This window comes from Lathamus discolor, chromosome 3, assembly GCF_037157495.1.
Source record: "Lathamus discolor isolate bLatDis1 chromosome 3, bLatDis1.hap1, whole genome shotgun sequence".
NCBI classification, from domain to species: Eukaryota; Metazoa; Chordata; class Aves; order Psittaciformes; family Psittacidae; genus Lathamus; species Lathamus discolor.
In genome coordinates, this window is record NC_088886.1 from 135416760 (window position 1) to 135442022 (window position 25263).

At 37.2% G+C, this 25263-nt stretch overlaps 1 long non-coding RNA gene across 1 annotated transcript; it reads left to right on the forward strand.

Annotated features, from left to right (window-relative positions):
- Positions 1–1451: 1451 nt before the first annotated feature.
- Positions 1452–24996, forward strand: LOC136011275 (uncharacterized). Its single transcript, XR_010611312.1, has 5 exons — positions 1452–1718; positions 13831–13949; positions 15789–15874; positions 16267–16350; positions 24864–24996. It is a non-coding gene; the product is annotated as an uncharacterized LOC136011275 (long non-coding RNA).
- Positions 24997–25263: the final 267 nt, after the last annotated feature.

Sequence of the window (25263 nt, forward strand, 5' to 3'; positions counted from 1 at the left end):
TGCACACAATACTCCAAGTGAGGTCTTACGAGAGCAGAGTAGAGGGGCAGAATCACCTCCTTCGACCTGCTGGTCACGCTCCTTTTGATGCAGCCCAGGATACGGTTGGCTTTCTGGGCTGCGAGTGCACACTGCCAGCTCTTGTTCATTTTCTCATCAACCAGCACCCCCATGTCCTTCTCTGCAGGGCCGCTCTGAATCTCTTCTTTGCCCATCCTGTAGCTGTGCCTGGGATAATGGTTCCCATTTCATTTGTTCTGTAGTAGTGAATAAGAAATCCCCAATAAGTAATCACAGGCTAATACACTGTTATATACTCATACACAGTGTTTGACCTGATATGCTTTCAAAGTTTTTTCTTTGTATAATCAATCAAATGTGCATATGGACAGTTGCGATAGTTAGAAAAATTTAGTATGAGTCCCAAGATTCCTAAACAATACATCAAAGATAAAGAGCTCCAGTCTACAGTATTAAACTAGTTTGGAGAAATCAAAATTTTAAGATTGAAATTGTTAACAAAAAAAAAATAGTCATACTATTTTTCCACTAGCTTGGCCCTGGACACTGGTATAAAGGGGGCAGTATTTAGGTGTTAAGCGGTACTCTGCTTCACATTCTGAATTATTTAGGCTTGCTAAAGCATTGAAATCAGCAAAGCTTTGCCCACAGCACTAGCCAAAGACCTAAAGTAGTGGTGAGTTTTTTTGTAAGTCAGGAAGCCGATTGATCTTATCTTTAAGTAACTTCATTAGGCCTTTCTTAGGAGAATGCTTCTCTCTTATCAGTTAGCAGCTGTTCAGATTTTACACAGAGCAGAATATTCTGTAATTCTGCCCTGGAGAGTGCTTCTGTATGCTGGTCCTTTTCCCTTGTTTGCTTTTTCCTTCCACATTCCAAGAAGAGGCATGAGGGAACCATGTGATATTTGATGCAACTGTATGAGGCTGAATCAGAGAGATGTGGCTTTTTCTCTAGTGGATTCCAAAGGCAGTCAGATTTGCACATTGATATGCACTTGGAGAAAAGTAACTACTTCACACATGCTGCAAAGATGTCTGTTAAAATATTAGGACTCAAGCATTTAGTATGAATTAAAATGTCTGAGCTTGAAAACATCAGAAGAGATAATATAGAGAAAAGGTTAAAAAAAAAAAAAAGTCAAAAAACCCCAACCAACCAAACTAAAAATGCCTTTGTGAATAAACAAGGAGCTGACTTACAGAATTAAAACCAATAACACTGAGCAATTTGTTCTGTTTGCTGCAAAACTAAAATCGTTATGTTTCAGTAGGTTCACAGCCTGGATGAATTGCTGGCACCTCACCTTCATTCTGAGAACAGAAAGTTAGCAACATAGTTACAGCCCATTGCATAAGCACTTCCCCTTTGTTATTCTAACAGGAAGACAGACTGTACCCATACAGATACCCAAAATGAGGAAACAGTAACAGAGGACCATGACCTGGGCTGGGAATGTATGATAGAGGTTGAACTACGCAAGATTCCAAGGCAAAAGTCTGTGCTATAATTGTTTCACTTGTAAATAAGTTAAAAGCCAGTCCAAAACCCAGTTCAATGTCAGCAAGCAAGAGAAACCTAGGAGACGTAGCAAGGTCTTGATACCAGTTGTCACTTGTCCTCCATGCTTATTCGAGGGATATTGACCAGACCACAGAGATCTTGGCCAGACTGGAGATACACACATCTCGGTGCTTGTGAGTATGAAATACAAGAACGTGAGAGATTGAAATCTGTGCGAATGAATGTTTTGTTTAAAAAAAAAAAACACCTTCCCCTTCCATAAAGTTTTATGCTGTGTTTTTACATTAAATATCTACCAAAGAAGGCACTTCTTTTTTCCAGGGACCTTTCTGTATTTTACGAAGAGTGCTATACTTTTGTGTCCACAAAGGAAACTAAACCAAATTTGATTCCTTTGATAAAATCACTCTTGTATATCTTTACTTGTAAAATTAGGGATACTGCGGGCTCAACTATGATCAGAGTTCAGGCACTGTCACCACATTTTTTTCTTTGCTTGGAATAACATCTAGAAATCTAAAAGCTCATATTGCCCTGTGAATAAAAATGTGAATTTCTGTAATTGGGAACACAATCATAGTAACCTTAAATGAAGGTCATATCCTTACAAGGAGATTTATAATGAGAGTGACAAGTACACATCCTGAAACATAACCCTCTGAACTGTACTGCATAGAAGCTGGAGTAATGATTCATCGGTTTTGTGAGGTTTTTTTAATTAATTCAGTGATGGGTGAAATCCCTTATGTCTTGCTTTTATTGTCTCTTTGTGACATTTGCCACATAATTATCATATTTTAATGTTTCATAGGATCTCCCAACTATCTTCTGTTCTCAGTAAAATCATTTCACTGTTGGTCTATAGCATTATGATTGATTCTTTAAAAAAATAGATCATAGTATTGCAGCATAGACTCCTAATGTGCAAACCTCAAAGCTGTAATAAATCAGCATTTCCCAGGTTTTCAAGGGAAAGTCTTGTAAATTAAGGATTTATAACAAATTGTATTGTAATCTCAACTTGCTCCCTTTGTTAGATGTTTAAAAAAAGTAGTATTCTGAACATCAGCAACTCTTTCATTATTCTCAGGCAAGAAGCTTTGTTTACGTAAGTTGGAAGAATACTGGTCAAATTAGATTTCTAGTTAATCTTTAGTTTTTAAAAGTCTTGAAAGCGGAAACTACTTGGAATCTTCCCAGTGCTGTCTCAAATTCTTGGTGTGCTAGCCATTGATACCTCATTCTTGTGTTATTTCTAATTGTATCTTCTGAAATTAAACATATTCCACCTACAAAAATTAAATTGTTGTGCCTGTACTGCACTTAAATAAACACATTAGATATGTTTTCCTTTGAAACTGTTCCCACAGTTAGGTAAGATCAAGACTTAGAAAGTTTTCTCATGACTGTTCTAGCTGTATAGGTTTTTATGCTATTACATGAAACAGTATGGATTTAAATAGTTTGCTTTGCCTTAATTTTATTCTCTGTTTAAATATTGTTTACTTGAGGACACTAATTGTACTACCACAAATGGAAAAATGTATGGCGCAATTTAATACAGTTTTCAAAGTGTCTCTCAAAGTAGCAATTATTGAAATGGTTCAGTGCACCAGATAAAAGAAAAATGTTCAGTGCAACAGGTTGAAATACTTGTGTTATGAAGCCATGAAAGAGTGAAGATAATAACCCTGAAATTCATTGTTGAAATTCATCCAACACAGAAGAGTAAAAAATAAGGTACTCTTAGTGGAACTAGCAGCATGGCAAAAAAGGGTGAAAACTGTGGCAGACCAGAACTTGCAAGTGCACGGACCTAGCAGGTTTCAAAGGATCTTCTCAAAATTAAATAATTTTAGCTGTTTCAGTTCACTGTGATATAGTAAACAATGTCTGAAATTACCATTTTAGAAGTGGTCTGCAATGATTATATTTCATTATACACTTTATGAATTCAATTAATTATTTGAAAATGCTTACATTTATGTATATCAGAATACTGCTTTGAGTTCCCTAAAACTACTTGAGTTACATATTTTCAAATGAGCTAAACTGTAATACTGGTATAGTTAGTTTTAGTGAGACAGAGGCAGCCATGACACAGTATGTATTGTCATAGCAGTATCTGTTAACTGTACATCTTTGATATAAGTTTGGAATAAGATAGTTCTAAGACTGAAATATCACCTGTCTGGTTCAAAACCCATGGCACACTTATACCAGTGTATAACTGGTGTCTGTGTGTTTTGGTTTTTTGGGTTGGATCCTAAAGGGGAGAATTTTTGTGTTGCAGTCCAGGACTGCAGAAGAAGCAGCAAATTATCAGAGCTATCCCTATGAAAACCATGATGAAAGTACTGTAGGAGAACATTCCCTGACATTTCCAGCCTCAGTCAGCTGACTGATTTTTAGCTCATATTGGTCAATTGTAAACCCTCCTGCAAAAGGAAGGTCACAGCCGTTGTAGATATAAGTTATCTATGAGACTTCAGAGCCTACCTGTTGTGGGAGATCAATGCAATGGTTTGCTGTAGCCAGCAAGGCACTGTGTAACACACATCTTCCAGTAAAAAGTGAGCTGGTAAGGGCTACTTCAGATGTTTCTACCAAATTTTTCAGTGTGATATAGACATCTCAAAGGCCTTTTTTTATGTAGGAGTTTAGGGTATTGCTTGATGAATGGAAACAGTGCAAGTGTTGCCATCTTAAAACCTCTCATTCCCTTCACTGGGAACTATTAGTGGCTCAGCTAAATTTCAGCAATGAAGCTTGTGTTGTCTGTGTCCTTTCAACGGAAATATGAACAGGTTTGCTTAAAGTTTACATTAACACATTTCACTTTGCAGTGAAACCAATGAGGAGCAGTCACACTGTTGTTTCCTGCACCTCACCTGAGATATGATATTAGCTTCATTAGTTTCTGTAACTGACTGACTTGTGATTTTCTTACATGGTGAATTACCAATGTCACTTAAATACTTTTGAAAATGTCAGTGTAGGCTAATCACAGACATACCTTTACTACTCACATTTTTTCTTGCCCAACAATAATTTTGGCCAGCTTCATCTTGTGAATTTCATTTGACTGTCATTTAAATCACTGCTTTTGAACAATTTATATTACTTTCAGCATATTCATTCATAATTTACTGTGATGATGTAACTGTTCTGGTATTGTTCTAAATCTGAAACAGGTGAGTCTTTTCAGATACATCTTTGCTGTTTACAGCTTCACTGATATTTAATCTTTGGGAAAGGAATACTCCAATTTAGGTTTTTGAAAATGATCCAAAGATATTAGAAAGTCTGAAGAGAGTAGTGTGAGAAGTCGATGTCTAATATAGGGCATATTGAGTGGCAAAAAGCTTAATAAAACTGGCAGACTTTATTTAGCAGGAAGATATTATGGATGTCTTCTATACTTGCCAGAACTAATGGCTAGGAGTCAGGCCTGGCTCTAGGGTATTATGCATGTGCAAGGTTCTTGGAGAAAAACAATTGAGAATGGAAACTTCATTAAAATGACAGCTATTTTAAATTAGCGCCCTTCACAGCTGTCTTATTCAAAGGGTAAAAGAATGATAGCTGACCTTCTGGATAAAAAATGACATTTAAAAATATGAAAGAAGTACAAATTAATTCAGTTATAAAAGAAAAACACAGTATATAATTTCTTTGTCTTGGGTATTACTGTTTTGCAGTGATAACCTGTGTCAGTTGAAATCTGTGGGAATTTACAATGGATTTTAACTCAGGAAAATGTGCCATCTCCTGACATCAGAAAAAGACCAACTGAAGAGCTTACGGTGTCTATTACATTATTTTATTTTGGGAAATTATGCAAATAAAGTTACTGATGTATTCTAATCCAAAACTAGCATACGCTGGTCCTGATTTTCATGATTGCTCTAAGTAGCTTTCCAACACTCTGGTGCCTAGGATGTACATTTGGGAAGTGGGAGGCATACATTTGAATTTGCACAGGCTAAGGAGAACAGAGCCACAGTTTTTATGGGTTTGAACAGATCAGCCTAATTGTGAGTTGTTTTCAAAAAGGCAGGTATCATCAGCCAGAAAAAGTGAGTCCTGACTAATTAACTGCCCGTCTTCAGAAAATTATTCCAGTCTGTGAAGCCCACATGCATGGGGCTCCTCAATATGCCACACTGTCACCAGTACATTTGGTGGGCTTTTATGTTCATTGCTCTGCTCATAGTTGCTTATGGGCTGGAACTGAAACCCTTACTCACAGAATGTTTTTTGTGGGCCAGCCTACTGACTTTCTTGTCTGTATGTATTTACTGCTGAGGGAAACCTGGGTACCTAAATGCGACTCCCTGGATCATCCTCTTAGAATCAGCCACCTAAGTTTTTGCTACTGCCTAAGTTGGAAATACTTTGTCACTTTCTTTTAAACCTAAGTTAATACCCTTGCTTTAAGGAATCAGTTTTGTCACTATTTATTACTAAATTATTATTCTCCCAAAAACGGTCTTTCAGGAACCAGTATTCTTGTAAATGTCGGAAATAAGTCAGATCAACTGTGACAATCACAGCTGATGTGGTAGAAGCAGTTGTCTGAGGCTTAGTCTAGGAATGGGCAAAAAAGCTGGAATCAGTCCTTTGGTTGTTGTCTCTGCTGCAGTAACCATGTCAGTGCTGTCACAAGTTAATTTATAACAGAGGCTGGACCTGGTTGGAAAATATCTGATGGAGCATTTCCATTGAGCAATATTGGTTTGTCAAGAAAAAAAAAAAAAGGAAATGTGGTAACTATGATCAATCTTTTGAATGAAATCATACAAGTTTCTGACCGAACCCTGTTTAGTTTCCCAACAGCTCGCCTGACCTCACTTGCTCTATTACAGCCCATGGGCAACTGCATGCAGGGGCTGTGTGCAAGCCAGGTACTGTGGGTTATTCAGATTCCCAGGTGGAAGACTAGTCAGTTTTCAGATCCTAAAAGCACACACATACACACAAACACACACACACACACCCTTTTTTAAAGTCACCAGCTTTAATGCTGGAGCATAGCTTTAATGAACAGTACTTTTTGGAGCCACGTTATTAGTGGTTTAGGACAAGAGATTCCAAGGCGTAATCTAAAGGACATGGTGAGTAATAAGTGGCTATGGAATTGTGTAACAGAATTCTCGCCTAAAATCTTTTGAAATGGGTATATTCCAGCTTCTGGAATATGAAATCTACTTACCAAGAACAAAAGTATGGGGGCTTCCTGATTTTTTTTTTTTTTTTTTTTTAATTCTTTAAGGTAGAGAAAGGGTTGTTAGGGTTTTTTTTTCCCTTTTATGGGTAGAATTTAATTTTTGACAGAGCAGTGTGCTAACTCAGTTATCAACAGAATTTTGTAATGACCTCCTTCATGCTGTCCTTTATAATTACAATCATCACCCTCAGTTTTGTGAGCTTGTAAATGTGCTGCAATTTGTGCTGTATCTCCACTTACCAATTGTGTCTAACAGTGTCTTTAAGAAGGCACTGGAGAAAGGATGTGGCAGCAATCTCGCTATACAGAAATCTGAACTTATTTAGAATATGCTTTCACTAAATTGCAGGGAGCAACTTTTCCTCTCTTGCTTGCTTCTATAGCACAGTCTTTTACTAAGCTGTTGCTTAGTAAAAACACTGACAGGCAAGAACTTTTGCTTTTCAGCTGCAATATCTGTAAAAGGAAAGGGAAATTCATGCTTTTCTTAAGTAATACGTGTTAACGACAAATGCATCACTTATTGATATCAAGGTTTCATTTCAGGAGTTGAATCAGCTGATAAACTATGGAAAAATTTATTAAATCTAATTATAAGCAAGGTTTACAAGCAGCTATATAGAGAAAAATTCTGCACTATTTTGTTCTTACATGAAGCAACAGTAGAAAACAGCTGGGGGGGGGGGGGAGAGCAGATCTAAACCCACAAATCATTAATTCATACTTTCATCAACTTTTTGTAACAAGTTTTGATGCACCGAAAGACACTGTATGCAACAGAAATCACTCCAGTGTGAAAACAGTGAGTTTTGATTTTTTCATTTCCTCATTTTTCATCAAAACCATTGTACCAGTGCAGAATATAATGTTATTGTATTGATCTGAGTTTCTCTACTACCCAATCAGCCGTAAGCCAGCAGTGTGTTGCAATGACAGCAGGTCAGAGCACATGTAGCCATTGTTTCTAATACTTACTGTCTCTTCTAAAAAAAGACCTATTTATGCCTATAGCAGCAGATTCATTAATTTTTACCAGCTAAATTGTATTGCTAAACTAGCATTTTTCAAACTCCTTACTGACAAAAACTCTGGAATGTCATTTAAGACTAGATTAAGTTTCAGAAAAATGTTTTCTCATATTTTTGCTGATTCAGGGATACAAACTACAATTGTTCTTTTTCCAATAAAGCACAACAGATAATTAAGGTGATCATATTTGTGTGAAGTACTGAGTATAGCTTGCTAAATGTCTTAATAAATTTTATTTCACTGTGAGGCATTTGCTGATCCAATGCAGATAATTAAACACTTCTAGGTCTATCTATTAAAAAACAAAAAAAAAGAGAGAGAGAGAAAAAAAAAATAAGAGAAAGGAGCCACGAAGTACTGCATATTACACCAAATGTGTGGCTTGCCATAAAGTTAGCATGATCGTTTTGGATTCCTAACATCTCCCCACTCCAAAATCTGCCCATTTATTGCAGTGAAACAATTGATCCTATTTACATAAAATTTTCACTGTCGTGGCTTGACACCTTTTTCAAATGAACAAAGCCTTCCTCCATACACATTATTTTTATACAAAGCCCCCATATTGCATAACTGCATAGTAACTAATGCCTTATAAACAAATTAAGGTATCTATATTCGTTGCTGTGTTGCTGCATTTGGCTTTTTAGCCTAAAGCCATTTAGAAATAGTTAATGGAATTTCATTTTTCACCCTGGTATATAAACCATGATAAATTTCCCCATTAAAGATCCCTGACAGTCTTAGATGACAGTAGATGAAGCTGAGTGATAGAAGCCTCTGCCCTCTTGTGGCAGATCAGGTTGATGAAGTAAACTAGCGATTAGACATTTTAACTTCAACAGTGTACTATAAAAGGATAAAAAGTTTTAAGGGTTCAATTCTGCAGGCACTGAAATCTCCAGCTACGCTCCTAGCTTCCTAATGAAGCAAGGCTCATGGGGAGAAAACGACTGGCCGTTCTGATTCAGCTCTGCCACTCAGACTCTGCTTTGAACATAGGTGTTTTCACCCTGTGCCATAGTGATGGGTAAATTCTGCAACTTCTCTACTGAGACTAACCAAGCTGATTTCTCACTGTAAATATCCTAGCATACCCTGTTTACAGTAGACAAATCATCAAATACAGGAATAATCCACATAGTTTAGTCCCATTTTACAGAGATACCAGAGAGAGCTAACTGAAGGGATATCTAACGAAGATATACTTCAATACAAGTGTTAAACACTAAAAACTAGTGCATGCATGCGTTCATATTACAAGAAGCTTGAGGAGTCTAATTTGGAGCTTTGAGCAAGGAAGAAACTTTTTCCTTCTTTCTTTCCCTAGCAGCAAAGAATTTTTCAATTACATTTTTCAAGGCACTTGCTGATTCAGCAAACGCCGTTTCATATTTTGAGCTTCCTGACATGGTTTGTGGGTGGTTCACCATGAAAAAGAAATAAATACAAAAATAGAAAGAGGGGAGGGGCACAGCTGTGAACAGAAGCACAGGGACACGAGAAATTTGTGGAGACAAGCTAAAAAGCTCTGGATATATCAAAAGCCACAGGAGGTTACAATAAATGAGTGATAATGGTAAAATGTAGAAGTACAGAAAAAGGTAGCTCAGGGAGACTGCATGTCAGGTTTTGCTTGTCTGTGCAGAGTGGCTCCTCTAATTCACTTTTGGAACCAAATCAGTATGGTTGTCTTAGAACCAATTCAGTATAGTAAAAGTCTGAGAGACTTTCTGAGGGAATAGAGATTGGTAAGAAATCATGTGTTAACAAATAAACAAAACAAACAGCAACAAAACAAGCCACAGCCAAAACAAACTAAAACCAACCAAACAAAAAAACCCCAAACACAAAAAACCCTGAAAATACCCCAGGTTCAGCGTAGAAAAATAAGCTCAGGCTAAGTATAATGCTATAGTAATATACTTACTGTCTTTGAACTTTGTTATATAAATTAATGGTAGATTTTAACTAGACCAGTCAGTTCTGTTTCAATCTTGTGTTCAGTGTGTTAAGTTCAGAGATCCCATCTATTTAATTGAATGAGAAAAATGTGTCAGTGATTTGACAGTTGAAGGTTTTTGCTGTAATGGTAATATATACAGGTATAAAGATGTGTCTGTTACCTAGGTTTTGAACTCAGTACTACAGAGATCTCTCGCCCAGATGCCTTAATAACAGCAACATACTATGCGTGACATATTTAGATATGAGTAAATGTACCCACCACAAATAAAACCATATGGTATTCAGATACCAGATTGTCAAAGAAAAACGGCTGTAAACAAGGTATCACAAAAAAAAACCCAGCTGAAGCCCACAAGAATAAAAAGTAAAAACTGGAACATAAAAAATACTAGTTCTTAAAGTTTGTAAGGCAAGACCAACAACGTAATAACATCTGTCTGTTTGTAATGTATCTGCTGAATGTCCTAGCCGGTCAATACCAGAGAATATTCTAGGAATCAGTCAGCAGAATGCTATTGACTTGGGGACCTTTCAAGGAAAACAACAACAAAAGGCAGAAGAGAGGATGATGAAGCTTTTGCCAGTTTGGCAGAATCTCAGTTTTAGTGTTTCTGCAGTTGTTGGTAATGGCTGGCATCCTTAATGCTTTTCCATCCAACCTTGCTGCTCCACCTTACAGTATTTAAGATAACTTGACACCAAAATTACTATCTCCCAAATAAATAATAACAGAAAGGGGGAGGGAACAATAAAGAAGGCATATGCACAAAGATTGAAAATATGCAGAGCCCTCACTGACAAGAAGAAAACAAGGGGTGTGAGTGGGTGTTGGGGGACTGGGAGGGCCCTGCCCAGGCATGAGAGTAGGTAGGAAAGCTGCAGAGAGAGATGACGGGGAGAACAGAGGCCAGCCAGGAATTACTGGTATCTGTGGTAAACTTGGGCTTACAAAAACTATTAGGGTTATTGTTGCCTTCTGCGTCTAATTGAAAAATAAAAAAAAGAAACATTGTGGACTAGCATCCATGTAGTTGTGAGCTTATTTATTATTAAATCCTACTTCTTCATGTCCTTTGTGTACTGCTACCATGAGGGGACAGCCTACAATTTCTCAAACATCTGTTTTGAAAGACTTGTGAATATTTGCTTACAATAGCATGTATTTAACATTTAAGCACTTTCAGCAACTCTTTGAAACAATTAGTTCATAATGAGCAGCTTCCATGCTAGCAAACTATACTAAAATGCTTATTAAAAACTTTAAAATGTTAAGACTCTGACTTTAACAAGAAAAAGGCCACACTATCATCAGCTCACTCTCAGGAGTATTTTTGAGGTGTTGTTTCTACAAAGCAGAAAATAATTGCTGCAAGGAAATTCTACTTCACTGTAAGTTTTTGTGCCAGGACGATGTCTGAAGCTACATCAAAGCCTGCTGAGGTTGAATGCTTTGTGACAGATTCCTGAAACATCATATGAACAGAGCTTTGAAATGATACATTATAAAAGTTATTTGGGGTTTTCTTCGGGCTTCTTCATGAACCTTTATCTCACTCCCTTCATCACCATGAGGCCCAAGGTGCTACCTTGCCAACCTAGCTGTAAAAACTAGAGTTTAGTAAGATACTCAAGCAAGGAAAAAGGGGAAAACAAGGAAAGTGTTCCAGGGAAGGGGGCTGAAAATGAGGTCTTGCTAAGTGTGTAGACCATCAAAAAGAAGAACTTGGCTTATAGGCAGGGCTTTTCCTCATTTTTCTTGACCACAGAATATTTGAGAACTCTGACTTATTAAAGCTGTCCTTGACGAATCAGCAGTTTCTTTGTGGAGATTCCTCTCAGAGGCCCCAAGAGTCCAAAAAAACACAAAACAAAAAACCCCAACCAAACCCAAACAGCAATAAACAGCAAACAGATTAAAGTTCATTCTTGGAACTTGAATGCTTAAGTTTGCTGAACCACAATAAATAAATTTAAAAAATCTCTCCTTCTTTCCCCGAAACTTCAGGACTGTTTATTTTTGTCTTGAGATGTTAAGTCTTCTCATGTAAATGAACCTAATCCATAGTTTGCAACTTCTGGTCATTTTGCAAAAGGGAAAAATACCTAAAAGGTACTTCCCACAGTTCATTTCAACTATTCTATTAGAAGTACTGCTTCACATCAAATATGCATAAGAGGGAGGTACTGTAAGGTTATTACAAATTTAGAAAGCAACAGTGCTATGAAAAAAACATGGAGTACATGTGCATAACTGTTTAATGCCTACATTTTAATTATTTTATTTTCAATGCGTACTGCCACATGCTTGAAGGTAAATTTTCAGGACCTTGGTGCCTGGGAAGCCCATCTAACACTGTTTCTATTATGCTGGAGACTGCAATTGCATAGTATGAAATGTTGCAGGGAGAGCTAATACTTTGGGTAGACATAAGCAATGAAGAAAATCCTATTTAGGGATTATAGATGAAATGAGGGACAGGTGTAGCCATAGTTCTCCGACTAACAAGAAGCAAATTTCATCATGACTTCAGTGGCCTTGTGCATGTAGCTTAGATGCTTACTCTACCATTCTGCATTTTGGTTCCTTGGTCTTGTATATGTGAATTGCAGTCCTGTAGATCACATTCTGTGCTACTGAAAGATACTGCACTTACGAGGAAGCAACAAAAACTTTGAGACATTCATTTATAAGAAAATACCTGGGGTGCAGATATTTGGAAGTACCTACTTTTTTCCTTCATGCTCAAATGCATTTGAAACACTGTTATAAAATATGCATTGAAAATCACAGTGATAAAATGTTCCTTCACATCCTCTAAATAGACAAAAGATTTCTTGCAAGTTATGCAGATTTTAAAGACATAAATCAAATAACCAATGCAGTGTAACTTCTTTTCTGTGATTATCTACATAATTGCGATAATTGCCCATTGTATTCAATGCTTTTTAGTAATATTTTAATTGCTATTATGTTCCTGAAAATGCCATATTCATAGACATTGTCAATAGTCAACAGATGGCATATGTGCTTGGTGTCATAAATTATATATCATGTCAAAAAAAAAATATCACTTTATCCTTTGCTAACTTGGCTAACTGGGGGGTTGAGTTTAGTTTTTAAAATATTCTATTTTAAGTATATAAGTATTGCTTTAGATCATGGTTTTGCATAATCATGAAATTAATATCTGTGAATAACTTGAGCAAAACGACCCAGATTAGAACTTGACCAAAATGCCATGTGAATATATTTACTTTCAACATTGATACCTGCTTCCATAGCAGACAGAAAAATAAGGTATGAAATAATAATTCAAAAAAGCATATTACGAAAAACAAGTTTTGGACTTAGCAAAAAATCTGAGTTTTTTTCTTTTTCCACTGTTACATAGATTTATATGAGCTTCTAAAGGCAAACATGATTTCTGCCTGCCCATTCTCTGAAGCAACAGGATCCAGTTACTAAATATGAGCCATCCAGCAGCTATACAGCTTCATTAGCACAATACTAAACATAGCTACAACACCCTATATCACGGCAATCCATGGCTTCTGTTTTGAAGATGATTTCCTCAAATCAGCTGAAAACGTGGGCAGGCTGACATTGCATTTGGTGGTAAAATAGAGTGTAGATATATCTTCTCAACATCATCTGATTTAGTGTGCCATTCAGGAAGCTTAGACTCAAGTCTTTTAGTTAGTTCCAATCAGAAGGCTTGATTTGGGGATTTTTCATATAGAGTCCCTTGGATACATAGGACAACCCTGCATATCCAGAACTCCAAAATATCCAGAGGGGGGCAGGGAAACCACAAAATAAGAACAAGAAAAACAACTTCTTATATTTATATTTTTAATGTTTAATATAGTTAAATATCTATTAGCAATCAATTAACAAATTATATATGCAAAGCTACCCTTGCCATTAGTGGCAGATATGCTGAATGAACAATGCAGCATAGAACACTTGTAGATTTTTGTTGGCTTGCTTTGAAATTATGTTTGAACACTTACTGTTTCAAAGAATGCACTGACATAAACCTTCACTAAATTTCCAGAGGATACACCATCATTCCGCAAACCAGCTTTGATCCTCAGTGACAATCTTGGATCCCCAATGACAACTAATTGCACATATGGTCTGGAATCTCCAGAATGCTTTGTATGGAGGATTGATGTGAGTGTGGGAACTGTTTCTTGGAAGTAAACTCAAAAAAGTTAAAAAGAATATTTTATTTAAAACCAGCAAAACTGAGCTAGGGAATGACTGAAGACAATTTTTAGGGGAGTGGGGGTTTTTGTGCTTGTTATATCTTGCTTGTGTAATGGCACCAGAAGACACAGATTATGTAAAGAGAGTTCACAAAAAGAGGTTTGCTATGCCAAACAAAATTTTTAAAAGGTGCCTCTGGTTTTGATGTCTCCAATACTGGATACTCAGGTTGATCATGTCAAAGTTGAAGGCATATTTTTAAATCTTTTTAATTATCTCTACCTGTAGAGTTAATAAGCAGTTAAGCCTACCTATGAATAATTCTGAGGCAAACAGATCCATTATTTTCTGTTTTAATCTGCGTGGTAGCCTTTGTCTACAAAGTATTATGCCTTAATAGTGGAGGGTTTATGTTGCTGATAAGCCTTTTGTCTAGGTTTGAAAACATTATGTGGTACCTAAACCAACAAGAATACTATTATTCTTTGTATTTTTTAGGGAGGGAGGTCTAATTAAGCAGGTTTCCACTGTTACAGGCACAGCTGTGAAGTAATTGACTGTGGCATGAGTTATGTTTCCCTAACTGAAGGCAAGGTTTCTCAATAGAAGATAGGTTTATTGTCTGAGACTAGAATCCACAACAAAAGGAATAATTAACATCAGAAGAATATAGATCCCAATATTTTCTTATTTTAGGTGTTTTCTTTTTTTGACGAGTCTGGTAAGTTGCTCTTTTAAAACAACTTGTTCTTTTAAATACTAGCAAGCTTCTTTGCTGGGTTAGAGTCCAAGGAAATTCGATTCTATTTAGTTAAAATATACATAGTGCTCTGGTATGTTAAAGTGACCCAATTAATGTATATATTCACCAAGAAAAACATCTAACTGAAATATCAAAAACTATTGGAAAGAGACCAAGTATCAAAAACTAAATGAAGTCAAGGACCACCCTTTTTTGTTTTAATTATTGTCATATCCTCAATTCCCTACCAATAAAAAGTATGGATTTTCTTATTCTCCTCTTTTCTGATATCTTGTAGTTAGGTTGTTTTAAGCAAGGCCAGTTTTCTCCAAACAAAGCAATATCAATCTTGATTCTGTGATGCAAATATTAAGCACTTCAGTCAAATGTTTTCAACTTCCTCTGTCGTGGGTCAGTGACAAAGTCTCAGTCCACTTCTACAAAAGTAGGCACAGACGTGAGAGGTCCATTTCATGATACATGTGTAAACAACCAGAAATGTTTTCAATGGGAAAACAAGGATTTCAAGGAGCTGAGAACTCTTAACTTTGAAATCTTCAGTGTATTAAGGAAGCTATAGCAGATTTAGTCTCCAGGCGACTAAAAAACGGAGTCAGCCTCTAAAGTAGTTTGGGAGCTGATTGAAGTGTAACTAGCTCATTTAGAAGTATTATAAGTATTACTTTTCATAATTTTATATTTAGAACCTTTCACATTTCCTCAGATTCATTTAACCCAGAATGAGTATAGTTACATATGCAAAAGTGAAGGCAGCATTATTTTTATACATTGAATTAAATAATTTGCATTTTAGATATAGCTCTTTATTTCATTATTTTTAATCATGAGCATTTTCTTTTAAATGTTTTTTGGGGTTTTGTTTGTTTGGTGGGGTTTGGGGGGTTTGGGGGGAGGATTGTTTTGTGAGGTTTTTTTGTCCTTGAGACTTTTCTGCTACGAAGCCTTTGTTTTTCAGCCAAGGACTTCAACATATGAGGCCTTGGAGAAAAACCACTGATTTTATAAAATCTAATTAAATAACTGTCAACCCAACCATACAGATAAAGGAACTTTAAACGGCCTGAACTTTACAGACATGGAGGCGTAAGCAAGAAGACATGTAAAAGACGAAGCAAATATGATAAAGGTATGGGATATGATCACTGTTAACATAATCATCTATCAGTCTCTGTTTCAGTTGGCTGATCAGTAACACTTGACATTTTCCTTCGAAAACAGTGGATCTACCCTGTTCTTTGCATTAGTCTTTTCTGTATCTTTTATTGTCATCTCTCAAATCATGGTGATTTTTCATCCTCATCCAACATTTTCTGAACACCTGCATGAACAAAGCTAAGTTTAAATGCAACTTTCTGGAAAACAAGCAAACAAAACTGGTAAGGTATTTATTTCTTAACAGACTACTTGGTTCTCATTTTATTGCTTACAGAGAAAATAATTTACTAAAAAAAAGCCTAAATTGGAATTGTACCCTCTTAAGCTGCTAAGTTCTGTCATTCTCTTGTATTCCTTATAAAGGGCCACTTACAGTCCTTCAACTATGATCCCACAAATTCATGGGTCACCCTTTGCCATTTCCTGCATTTTGAGCTTCTCCACAAGGTAGGTACCTTTGGAGCTATGAGCTCATACCCACTTTCCATATGCCACTCCGAAAACTTTACCTGATTCATGAAGTTTGATTCTCTGCTGTAAAAGCGTATGCATCTGCCACAGTTGCTTTAGGAGCACTGAGGACAAGACATCTCCTTTCCTTCAAAGCTTCACATGAAATGATGTCAAGCAGTGATTATAAAATGGTCTGCTGGTATCAAGACAAAGGTTGTCCTGTAAATTATTTTGACATGGGTATTTTTTTCCATATTTGCTGTAATGCACTTCACCTGAACAATCTTCTGGAACGGCAAGGACAGTAACTTTTTAACCATGCTATCTAAACGCTGTTCAGAACAGATCTGGAAGTAAATGATGAAGTTGTAATAGCCTAATGACTTACCTACATGATTATTACTACTATTGGAAAAGAATAGAAAAAGAAAGGATTCTATCATAGACGGATTTAATGAGACAGATAAGGTTATTCAGTGTTACCACAGCAATCAGACTGACTGTATGTAAAATACTTTTCCATGAATATTTTTTCAGCCTGAAGAATAATCAGTTATGCACCAATGTAGACTGACTAAGCATTCCGTATATCTCACATTAAAGCCTAAACATAATGTTTGAAATCCCTCCCTTTGAAAACACTATTGCATCTAGAGTTCAGAAGTGTAGTAGATGATAAAAAAATCCCAAGAATCAGGAGGCTGAAACTCTATACCAGTTGCTTAGAAATGCAGGTGCTTATTATATGATGAACAGATATTTATGATTTGCATAAAACTTATTATGTGAATTGCAATTTATGCCATGAAAAACAGCAGGTTTCTATCCTGATTTTCTAATCTAGTGCTGAAAACAGTAGTGAGGGTCAGTTTTCTTCTTGTGACTTCACAATATTTGTGGAATTACCGTAGAACAAATGATTGGCAACTATGTACTACAAGGAAATAAGTACAGTGAGGAATTGTTGACACAGTGTAGTAGGTAAAACTATTGATGTAGAAAATAGATTTCCCTGAAGTCAGTGGGAATTTTACTAGTGGGTTCCACATTGCCAGCATTTCACTGCCAGTACACAGAGTTTGGCTATTTAGTAGCCTTCCAGTATCTGAAGGGGGCCTATAAGGATGCTGGGAAGGGACTCCTCATTAGGGACTGTAGTGACAGAGCAAGGGGTAACAGGTTCAGACTTAAACAGGGGAAGTTTAGGTTGGGTATAAGGAGGAAGTTCTTTACTGTGAGAGTGGTGAGGCACTGGAATGGGTTGCCCAGGGAAGTTGTGAATGCTCCAGCCCTGGCAGTGTTCAAGCCCAGGTTGGACAAAGCCTTGGGTGACGTGGTTTAGTGTGAGGTGTCCCTGCCCATGGCAGGGGGCTTGGAACTACATGATTTTAAGGTCCTTTCCAACCATAACTATTCTATGATTCTATGATTCTATTTTTACCTTGAATTAATGTACAGTTCATCTAATTTCCTATCCCTCCCCACTCATTTTCTCCCATTCCTACTCTCCCTCCCTCCTTACCTCTCTTTGGTTTCTGTTCTATATCTGCTGCATCTGCCAGCAGTTAAATTTTAAAATAGATTTTTCCTTTGAAGTGCTAATGCCAGCACTGCTATTTCTATAGCAAGTAACTTCACTGACTGTTGTGGTTTTTGTTTTTACTCTTTCTTTTATGTGTTTGTATGTGCATGTGTAGAGTGTAATGTGACCTTAACAGTGAAGAGCAGAAAAATTGGAAAGAAAAAATCTCCTAATTAAGTTTTATAAATAAAAGTTAAACCCCAGCTGTTCCACCTCAGTCTGTGATTTTGTCAGATCTCAGGAGCTAAGCAGGTCGAGCTTGTTGAGTAATTAGATAGGAGACCTCTGAGGAAAACCCAGAGTGCTGTTAAGTGGTGGCACTGAAGATTCAGTAGCTGCCACTATTCCTTTTCAGTAAGTGTAAATCATTGCTTCTGTTGCCCTTTCTTCATTCAGCCCACCGATGGCTATTAAACATGACATGTCTGTAGAGAACCTGTTTTACAAACAGGTACAGGTTTTTTTAGAAAACCTTTACACTTTTTATTACTAGAATGTAGGCAGATGCTCTGAAAGGGCTACTTTATGCACACACTCTTTTTACAGTCTTTAACCATCTGCTAGTGGCCAAGGATAGGAAAGTAGATGAACACTGGAGACAGAGTACTGGATCTTTGATCAGTTCCAGCTTGACATTTGTGTGCTTTTTTAAGAAACAAGTTTTTTGTGTATTGAGCTATTGAGCAAGATGGTTATTTTTTGCTGTTGAATAAAATACGTATGTGTGTTTATTTTAAACGTCTATACTTACCTTATTTATGGTAATGACCAGCTGCCCTGTGGGGACCATTATATGCTGTACATTTATGTAGAGAAGTAAAAAAAGCAGAAAAAATTACTTCCATCCTTGGGTGTTACCCTGAAAGAGTTTGGGAGTCCTTACTGATACTGTGAGACTTAACTCAGAGATGTCCAATTGAAATATTTAGGTTTTATTCTTTCAGACTGGGAATATTTCATTCATGAGTGTGTTGTATCTTCCACGTAAGTTCTTTCATTTATTTACAGGTATAGAAAAAAACCCACTGATGAATAATCAGAAGTCACCAGTTATGTATGAACTGAGAAAATTAGTAATTTGTACTATTTGGATTATCCACAAGGTTTGCTTTGTGAAACATAATTTGAGACAACTGTTTCCTGGTCTGTATGTATCAGGAATATACTCATACTTCAGTGAGTTGAACTAAAGCTTGGCCAAAGCTTGGTGGGTTATCCTCTTCTACGGCTGTTTCTTTGAGCTGATACCGTTTGTTTACAAGAAACTACAAAATCCTATCTTTCTGTAAAAGGCAATAGAGTATTCCTTCACCACTTGCTCCAAGCCACTGTCAACTCACTCCTGCAAATGCTTTCTTCTTTTCTAAGTTATTTTTCAGGGCTGCAGGGGCCAAATTCAAAATACACCTGCTTGCATTCTCTCTTATTTTGTCCTAAGCTTACTAGAGAAGGGATGTAGGCATTTTGGGAAGGTTACAGACACCTAAATCTTCATATAAAAGATGAGAGTTAAAAATTTTTTCTCTTGTATAGGAACGTCTTTTTGATTTAGCAGGTCTTCGAGGTATTTGAATGATAGCTGTATATATCAGTTTCAGCCTCCAAAGCGTAATTCTGATGGATACCTTAAAGGAAGGTGTACCTCTGAAAATGTGGGGTAAGAATTCTGTAAATCAATTAATAATGATATTTATATTCATATCTGAGATTTATCACTTTAATAACAGCATGTATATTTACAACTGAGATTTATCACTCTGCCACATAGCTTTGTTATTGTGCCCAACGGCTTGACAGAATTTGGGGGTTTGTAGACTATTCCCCTTAGAAGAAGGAACTGTTAATAAAGATTGATTTTTTTTTCAGTGAAGTCTTGTTTCTAAAAAGCAACATAAAAATAAATCCTGTTTCCTTGAGCACAACAGAAATTATACATATTGAAAAGCTTCTTTTTGTCAAAGCTCATAGCATGGTTTGGGTTGGAAGTGACCTTAAAGATCATCTAGTTCCAACCCCCCTGCAATGGGCAGGGACACCTTCCACTAGACCAGGCTGCTCAAGGACCCATACAACCTGGACTTGTACATCTCCACTACTATAATGTCACCTATTCTTTCTCTCCCTTTAATCCTGACCCACAAGCTCCCAATTGGCTCCTCATTAATTCCCAGGCAAAGCTCCATGCACTCCTGCTGATCACTGAGGTAGAGGCCAACACCCCCTCCTGATCTCCCCTGCCTGTATCTTTCTATTCTATCACTCCAGCCACAGGAGCCACCCTACCACATCTCTGTAATGCCAGTAAGATCATAGCCCTGTAGGTGTGTGTCACTAACTCCTCTTGTTTACTTCCCCTGTTAGGTGTGTTTACATAGAGTCATTTAAGTTGGGCTCCGATGAAGCTTATTTACTGGCTGGAGTAGCAGGAGTTCCTTTGTGCTGCTCATGTCAGTCCATGTTCAACCCTTGTCAGTCTGTGCCAGCAGCCCTAAACCTGTCTCATTTTTCTCAGTGATAGCTGTTCTTTGTCAGTAATTCGACATTGCTCCTTCTACATATTGGCTGTTTCTGCATGTTTACATATGTCCTACATATCTAGCCCCTATCTGCTTCACTTGTATTTATTTCCTGCTTAAAACAGCAAAATCTCACCCACTTCGTTCACATTCTGAATGGGCTCTTTCAAGCTTTTGTTTCGTACAGACGCATGTAATTGTGTTTGGGGTTTAGAGACTACAGGCATTCTAGGTACTTCTTTCTGCAAAGGAGCATAATGACTTCTTACATCTATCTTAAATGAAGAGGGACAGCTATACCCAAGAGCTGCAGTGAGGTTTACCTGACATTTTACAGCATTATAAACCACATTTCAGCTGAAACTTCAGGGCTAGCAAAACAATAAAGGTCTTTGTTCAGCATTGTGGTGTACTGAGTTTTCCTCCCAGTGATCTCATGTCTGTTCCTCCAGAAGCAGGAAATGCATCAAGGTTCTGAAGAGCAAGTCTGCAAAATGCTTTATTCTTTGGCTATTTGCACAGCTTCTGGAGGGTGTTCTGTTATGGTGTACTGTAGACACCAGTGCTGTCTGCAACTTATGCTAGCTGTTTATAGATAATTTTTGACTGTTTTCAGGGTGAGAGAACTACAAAAGCAATTTTACTTTCAGTTACAGTCTGCTCTGAGTCTGCAGAAGGTACAACTCAGCTGTACTAACCATTTGGATTAATGTCTTCTTTTGGATCATCTTAATTTCTTGCTGTGACTGTTCATTCACCCTTCCTATTTTCTTTCTTCAGTTCACTGCCTCTGGTGACACGGTTTAGAGCAGAGCAATGGACATATGAGGGAGGGTATTTAAAATCAAGGACAACTTTAAAAATCAAAAATAGAGTATATGGCGAAATGTTTCAGCTTCAAAAATGTTCTACACTTGTTTGGAATGCCCTCAGTAGCCCCTCAGGAATGACAGAATTGCCCCATTTGGGGAAAATAAATCTGTCATCTTTCAACAGCACTGATGTCTTCTCAGTAACTTGTGCCTTTACTGTTAATAAGAATTTCTAACAATCGTTATGACTTCAATGAGAAAAAGTCATTTAATGATAATTTAGATGTCAGGAATTACAATACTCAATTACTAAATAAACATGAGAAAAGACACACTTCTCTGGAGTATTTCAAAGGTTGGTACTGTGTTGAATACCAGATGCTGCATATGTCAAGGCCTGAGGTTTCATATGATGACATTCCCATAAGTTTTTTGCAGATTAAAATCCACATTTGTCTAGATAATCTCACTTTTTTTATAAAGCTGCAAAGAAAAGGTCTTTGGAGAATGAGGAAAAGTTGAATCAAATTCACTCTTAATGAACTCTAGTGACTTGTGTACAGAAAGGGTGCTTTGACCCATTATTTTTCAGATGTTTAATTCACCTGAAAATTAACTGAAAATCAAGGCAGAAGACACTCTTTATGCCTGGAGTTTTAGTCTGTGCTTCAGACTGAAACAAGTAATCATAATTCAACTGAAACCAGTTTCTATGTAGTGCCCAGAATTAGTCATAAATCAGACCAACTTCATGAACCTTACTAGCTTAATATCTGTGACCAAACTTTGAGTATTAAGCTTTGAATTGAACAAATGTCATATGGCCTTCAGGCCTGGATATTTCACACAGCTGTAGTACTATCACTTGCTTTTAGTTTTACTAAATCAGGATTGATTTTATCATAAAATATTCCTTCTTCAATATAATAAATTTTCTCGAGAAAAAAAGAAATCTAGAAGATGTCTATATTTATATTCTAGATCAGCTACTGTATATAGTCATGTCATGTCAAATAGCATGAAACCTCAGAGAAGGTTCAGTGAATTAAATCCTAGCTCTGACGAAGGAACTAACAGAATTTCTTTGACTTTTGTGTGATGAAGATTTCATCCAAAGTCTTTGATAGAGATGCAGCAAGACTGAATGTCTAGATGTGACAGAACTGAAACTTCAAATGATCCACAGTATGAACACACATGACTTGATATTTCCAATGAATCTGTGTCCATATAAATTCAAATGTTGCAGAAGTGGAACTATGCATACATATGTAATAAAACTGTCCATCTTTTAATGCCAATAAGGCACCAGCAAGGAAGTTAATCATTTAGTGGAAACATAAATCTGCACTTCAATAAACAATATAAGAAATCCAGTCTTTGAAATCTTGAATGCTTTAATAGACACAAAGGTATACAAAAGTCAAGATGACTCATAGAATCACAGAATAGTTAGGATTGGAAAGGACCTCAAGATCATCTAGTTCCAACCCCCCTGCCATGGGCAGGGACACCTCACACTAAACCATCTCACTCAAGGCTCTCTCCAACCTGGCCTTGAACACCGCCAGGGATGGAGCATTCACAACTTCCATGGGCAACCCATCCCAGTACCTCACCACCCTTACAGTAAAGAACTTCTTCCTTATATCCAATCTAAACTTCCCCTGTTTAAGTTTTAACCCATTACCCCTTGTCCTATCAACACAGTCCCTAATTAAGAGTCCCTCCCCAGCACCCCTATAGGCCCCCTTCAGATACTGGAAGGCTGCTGTGAGGTCTCCATGCAGCCTTCTCTTCTCCAGGCTGAACAGCCCCAACTTTCTCAGCCTATCTTCATACGGGAGGTGCTCCAGTCTCTTGATCATTCTTGTGGCCCTCCTCTGGACTTGTTCCAACAGTTCCATGTCCTTTTTATGTTGAGGACACCAGAACTGCACACAATACTCCAAGTGAGCTCTCACAAGAGCAGAGTAGAGGGGCAGGATCACCTCCTTCAACCTGCTGGTCACACTCCTTTTGATGCAGCCCAGGATACGGTTGGCTTTCTGGGCTGCAAGCACACACTGAAGCTGGCTCATGTTCATTTTCTCATTGATCAACACCCCCAAGTCCTTCTCTGCAGGGCCGCTCTGAATCTCTTCTTTGCCCAATCCGTAGCTGTGCCTGGGATTGCCCCAACCCAGGTGTAGTACCTTGCACTTGTCATGGTTAAACTTCATAACATTGGCATCAGCCCACCTCACAAGCGTCTCAAGGTCCCTCTGGATGGCATCCCTTCCCTCCAGCATATCAAATAAACCGCACATCTTGGTGTCATTGGCAAACTTGCTGAGGGTGCACTCAATCCCACTGTCCATGTCACGAACACAGACGTTGAACAAGACCGGTCCCAACACCGATCCCTGAGGGACACCACTCGTTAGCGGTCTCCAGACGGACATTGAGCCATTGACCACAACTCTTTGTGTGCGGCCATCCAGCCAGTTCTTTATCCACCGAGTGGTCCACCTTGAATTTCAATATCGTATAACGAAATTCTAGATCGTGTACCACAGCCTAATAAAAAATTTTGGTATAATCTGGTAGTTTGAGAGTCAAAAGTTGTACAGCATGAGAAAAAATTATTATTAGTACTGAGCATAGGACAAGCGATAAACTATCAACATAGGAAAGTCATGAAAGAAAGTAAGGCCAATCCCATCTTCATCAGTGTTTAAATGGGATGGAGAGATTTAATGCTACTATGCACATTACTAGTGTGTACATTACTAGTATGTACATTACTAGTTTACTATAATGCCATGTATAAAACTCTGTCCATCAGTGTTTAAGACAGCCTAAATTAAACTGTAATAGATCACAGATGTTACCAGAGTAATACACAACTTGTTTTATGAAAAGAGATTAAAAGAAGATCTGGTTCAATTTAGTAAAAACTGAGTGTTGTATATAAATACATTAAATGGTGAACAGAAGAGATTAGCACTTAAGAACATTATTGACAGAAAAACAAATAAGACCGTTTCTAATCAGAGGAGTGATGTTCAGGCACAGCCTCCAGTAGGAACAGTGAAACAAACGGACTTTAAGATGAACCTCTGGATTGTAGAAGTTATTAGATAACGTAGTCTGCTAAACAGCAGAATCTTCGATTGGCAATTCAGAGGTTTTACTCAGGTCACACTCTTTTTTACTTTTTTCCTGCTAAAAGTGATGTACCTGAAGCTTTTGATTCTGATAAACTCTTTTTTTCCAATAAATACTAGATAAAATAGTTCTGTCTGATATGATGTAATTATGTTGGAACACCTGTACTAAGTACAGTGAAGTAATATGCCGGATATAGCCAGAAGCATTGAGAACACAATGAAGAAACTTAAATCAACCTGAAAACCAGACACCTGAGTTAAAAGAAAACTTTTGTTTCATTAGAATATTAATCCAGGACAAACACTTTTAAAAACAAAAGCAGAAACACCTCTCTCTGACAAGCCTTTTGTCAAATTTAATTAGGCTGTAACAAATAATAAGATGACCTCATATGCTTAATTTTAAAAGTTCTAAATTGGCTTTGCTTGTGTTCTTATCCTACAGTAAGAACGGCATGCAATACACACAAGAACCTTAAGAATTCGCAAATGTGAAGAAAACATGAAAATCTTGAAAACGAGGACAATTAAGATTTTTCTCTGCAGAAGGCAAATAAATATTATTTTAAAAAAGAAAATTCAGCTGTAATTTTCAAGTATTACTGTGCCAAATGTGTGGTCTAAATGCAAGTATTGAAGTATTAAATGGAGAAATTTTAGTCCTGCTGTAAGTACAAACCACAATGAAACCTCAACTGTGTAGTTACAAGTAATTACTTTTGCATACAAGTAACACAAAATCTACAGCATAATGTGAAAGGAAAAATAACAACGAAGTCTCATGCAAATGAAATTTTACCACTCTACCTTTCCAGTTTGTTTTCTTCTTCCTCCTTACACAGCTT